General features: G+C 39.1%; 1 non-coding gene across 1 annotated transcript; it reads left to right on the forward strand.

Moving 5' to 3' along the window:
• The first annotated feature begins 1,306 nt into the window (after nucleotides 1-1,306).
• Nucleotides 1,307-1,435, forward strand: LOC132012750 (small nucleolar RNA SNORA18). The gene has a single exon (XR_009402731.1). It is a non-coding gene; the product is annotated as a small nucleolar RNA SNORA18 (small nucleolar RNA).
• Nucleotides 1,436-5,111: the final 3,676 nt, after the last annotated feature.

The raw sequence follows: 5,111 nt of genomic DNA on the forward strand, positions 1-5,111 counted from the left end.
GTGCTTAGTCAGTCATCTAGAAGGCACTTAGCTCCCAAGTGACCTTTTCTCTTATTTTTCTTTTTTCCTTCTTTCTTCATGATTTGTATTTTATTACTTTTTATTTCATCTGCTTTATTCAAATGGCTTTTAATAAATAGGATGATGACAATAGCACTGGTATAGGAGTTATGATTCTTTTACTCGATTTATGCTTTTGCTAATATTAAACAGGGCCTGGCTCATGGTAGGTGCTAATTAAGTATTTTGGAACATATGAATGAATGAAGTAAATTATAATCCAGACCCATACTTCAGCTTTCTCTAATGTAAAATTAGGATACCTCTGTAAGTAACAGCAAGTTATGATTCTTCTTAGGCTAGATAGAAAACATTTATCATCACCTAACAGAAGGCACCGGAAAGAGAGAGGCTCCCAATGTGTGAGCAGAAATGCAGCAATATGCAATCACATAAGCGGCAAGGTAAGACAGAAAACTGTGATCAAAAACCTAATAGGAGACCTGTGACATCAGAGTCTCACGGAAGTTCAAAGCAATCATAATTAGGCTTTAACAACTGAGTCTCAGGGGACTATAGACTGTGATCAGGCCAGAGGGCAGCTGAGCACTGAATTAACCAAGAGAGAGATAAAAACATAGTCTGCCTTTGAAAGAACCTATGTTAACCACTCTCCTTTTTCTAAACCCACATCATAAAAAGTAACATAACTAAAATCCTCTGGGGCCAAGGGCCTGACAACCCTGCCCTGAGAAATTCCTTAATATCCTCCGCCTGACTTAAATGCTTCTGCTATGTCATCCAATGGCAATGAGGTTTCCAGGTTGGGTGGTAAGTTTCAAATACACACACAAGCAGCGTAACTCTCTACCATAAGCAGTCATTTCAAACAATTCATTAGTAATGATCTTGTTTGGCAGAATGAAAAGTCATAATCATGAAAAATGTCTTCAGTGGGTTCTTTTACATTTTTAATCATTTTATTATTATGATAACTTTCATTATTCTATATTTGAGAATCCTAAGGAAACACAAAAGTTTGCAAATTATATATCTGCCTGATATGCTCAGTTCAGTGGTCTTCAAACACAGTCACCTGAGGGCTTACTAAAGCACGCTACTGGGTCTCACCCCCAGAATTTCTGATTCAGAGCTGGAAGATAGGACCCACCCACTCATGACAGGGAGATGGTCTCAATAACATATACAACTGAGCCTAGTGTGACGTCCCCCTAAGCCACATCTTCAGGTGTATATCTATTGGGATGCTTTTAGCTATAAGTATCGAAAAACAAAACTCACTCCACTTGAGGTATGCCCTAATGGGTTTTGTTCTATAGACCCACATCACTGGAAATGCCTCATGGAGTAAATACATAGTTTGCTTTACTGACAGAATTATGTTTAAATCTAGAGAAAGAACTCTAAGACAGGGCTATTAAAACTATTTTAAGTCTTAATAGTTAACATTTTTAATCTTACCTATTGGCATATTCCAGTGATCTGCACTATTCTAGGTGTGATAGTTTAGGCGTAAATATGATTGAACTTATTCATGTCTTGATGATGTCTGAAATTGACAACCAGGCAGGTCCAGCTACTCTGACACTAAGCATGGCCTTAACATAAATTTCTTGAAGAAACTGGGGACCAAAGTTTACAGAGGGAGAATTTTTGAAGTATGTCCATACTCAAGTAGAGATCAAAGAAGCCCAACTAAAAGAAATGTGGACTGACATAACAATTGTAGATTAAGCAAATGTTCTTTTAATTTTTTTATTTAAATATTTATTTAAATATTTAGTTAGTTAACATACAGTGTTTTTCTCTCCTCTCTTATTGATTTGTTCTTTCACATTGATTTGCAAATATTGAATCACCCCTGCATCCCATGGATAAATCCCACCTGGTCATAGTGGATAATCTTTTAATGTATGGTTACAAAGTGGTGCAACCACTTTGGAAAACAGTGTGGAGATTCCTTAAGAAATTAAAAATAGAGCTTCCCTATGATCCTGTCATTGAACTATTGGGTATTTACCCCAAAGATACAGATGTAGTGAAAAGAAGGGCCATCTGTACCCCAATGTTCATAGCAGCTATGGCCACAGTCGCCAAACTGTGGAAAGAACCAAGATGCCCTTAAACGGATGTATGGATAAAGATACGGTCCATATATACTATGGAGTATTGTGCCTCCATCAGAAAGGATGAATACTCAACTTTTGTATCAACATGGACAGGACTGCAAGAGATTTTGCTGAGTAAATAAGTCACGCAGAGAGAGTCAATTATCATATGGTTTCACTTACTTGTGGAACATAAGGAATAACATGGAAGACATGGGGAGATGGAAAGGAGAAGTGAGTTGGGGGAAATTGGAGGGGGAAATGAACCATGAGAGACTGTGGACTCTGAGAAACAAACTGAGCATTTTGGAGGGGGGTTGGGGAGGTTGACCTTGGTTGTGGATATTATGGAGGGCACACATTACATGGAGCAGACGGTGAGGTAGATAAACAATGAATTTTGGAACACTGAAAAAAAATTAAATTAAAATAAAAAATAAATAAAAAATAAAAAGAGTCTCTTGTAGGCAGCATATAGATGGGCCTTATTTTTTATCCATTATGACACCCTGTGTCTTTGGATTAGAATATTTAGTCCACTTTCATTCCAAGTAATTATTGTCTTGTATTTATCACCACTTTAATACTTGTTTTATCATTGTTTCTGTAGATTTTCTCTGATATTTTCTTGTCTTTGTTACTTTTGGTCTCTCCTCTCATTAAAGAGTCCCCCTTAATATTTCTTGCAGGACTGATTTATTGGTCACAAACTCTGGGTTTTTGTTTTTGTTTTAGTTTTTTGTCTAGAAATGTCTTTATCTCTCCTTCTATTCTGAATGATGGCCTTGCTGGACAGAGTTTTCTTGGCTACAGATTTTTTTCCCATTCAGCATTTTGAATGTATTAAGCCACTCTTTTCTGGTTTGCCACATTTCTATTGAGAAGTCTTCAGCTAGCCTTATGGATTTTCCTTTATTAAGTACTTCTTTTTTATATTGCTGCTTTTAAGATTTTTTTCTTTATTAATATATTTTGTAAATTTAATTACAATATGTATGGTGTTAGCCTGCCTTTGTTAATTTTGAAGGAAGTACTCTGTGCCTCCTGGATCTGGATGTCTGTTTCCTTCCCCAGATTAGAGAAGTTTTCTGCTATTATTTCTTGAAATAAATTTTATGTCCCCTTTTCTCTTTTTCTTCTGGTACTCATAGTAATAGGAATGTTATTATGTTTGATGGAATCAATGAGCTCCCTAAGTCTATTCTCATGTTACATAATTTTTTTTTCTCTTTTACTTGGCTTCATTATTTTCCATTATTTTGTCTCCTAGGTCACTAATTCATTCCTCTGCTTCGTCCAGCCTGCTGTTCATTGCATCAATGCCTGTGTCCAGTCTTATTTATTGCATTCTTCATCTCTGATTCTTTTTTAACTCTGTGATAAGGGTATCACTGATGTCTTCCATTCTTTTCTCAAGTCCAGGGAGTACCTTATGTATGTAGCTTTAAAATCTCCATCAGGCATGTTACTTTATCTGTTTCACTTAGATCTTTGGCTGTGGCTTTATCTTATTCTTTCATTTAGGATAAATTCCTCCATCTTGGCATTTTTTCTAAATATCTACTTTCTTCTGTGTATTAGGAAAGCCAACTATGTCTCTTGCTTCTGAAATTAATACCCTATGAAGAAGAGGTCATGTAGTCTTCAGGGCCTTGTCCTGGGAGTGTCTCCAGTGTGTGCTGTATGCACTCTGTTCCTGTGCTTTGTCTGCTCTATCCTTCAGGCTAGTATCCTTCAGGCTAGTCATCTGCAGAGGTTCTCCTTTAATGCTGTGGGCAATGTTTGGTCCCTGAACTGAATATGGTGAGTTTTTTTTTTTTTTTAAGATTTTATTTATTTATCAGAGAGAGAGTGGGAGAGAGCGAGCACAGGCAGACAGAATGGCAGGCAGAGGCAGAGGGAGAGGCAGGCTCCCTGCTGAGCAAGGAGCCCAATGCGGGACTCGATCCCAGGACGCTGGGATCATGACCTGAGCCGAAGGCAGCTGCTTAACCAACTGAGCCACCCAGGCGTCCCCTGAATATGGTGAGTTTTAACTAGGTGTGCTCTGGTCTGCTTGTGAAATGATACCTGATACCAACTCCAGCAGAACTGAGGCCTTGAAGGACTCTCTGATCAGGAGATATGGTATAGGCAGGGGTTTATGCTGGTCTTCTGAGGGAGAGTCCCACTGTACAAGGACTGAGGCAACCTTGACTGAGAAGGGCAGTCTTGTCAGAGTATGGAAGGGAGGCTTGGAGGGGGTTTGGTATAAGAAAATAAGGCACCAAGTGTTGGTGCTGTGCTGCTTTCATGGGTAGGTCTATGTTTATGCTCAGGACAGGAGAAGGAAAAGGTGCCAACCAAATCCTTTGTTCCTGGTGAGACATCTCTGTGAACACTACTTCTCAGAGACATGCTCCAAGAAGAGCTAATAATCTTACTGTATGCTCCAGGCATTCTTCAGTTCACAGTTTCCATACCATCTTCCCCTGGTTGTTTGCCTACTTTCTCTCCAGGAGAAAGGCAGTGCCATCTGGGCTCTATTCCAGCCAAGCCCCCTGACCTCTAAGACTCCAGGCTTTAAGCCCCATTGGCTGCAAGAACTCACAATATCCAGCCCCTCTCATTTTCCAAGCAATGGTTTTGGGGAAACATTCTCCTATTCTCCTTGTGTATTCCCTTCTGTGCTCCTCTCTCTTTCTTACCCTTCTCCATAACCATGGCTCCGTCCCCTCTGCAGCACCTATAATCCATTTCTCCCCTAAATGAAGTTTCCACATTTCCTACCTCCTTCAATGTGGCCTCTTCTCCCCCTTTTGTTGTGGAGTTTGTTCTGTCAGTCTTCAGGTCAATTTCTGGATATATAAAATGATTTGTCATCTGGTTGTGTTCATAGGATAAGACAAGCCTATGATCTTTCTAAGTAGCTGTCTCATCTTCTCCTCCAGCAAGAGTTCTTTTTTAAAAATCTTGAAAATTGGGACGCCTGGGTGGCTCAGT

Source organism: Mustela nigripes, chromosome 2, assembly GCF_022355385.1.
Source record: "Mustela nigripes isolate SB6536 chromosome 2, MUSNIG.SB6536, whole genome shotgun sequence".
Taxonomy (NCBI): Eukaryota; Metazoa; Chordata; class Mammalia; order Carnivora; family Mustelidae; genus Mustela; species Mustela nigripes.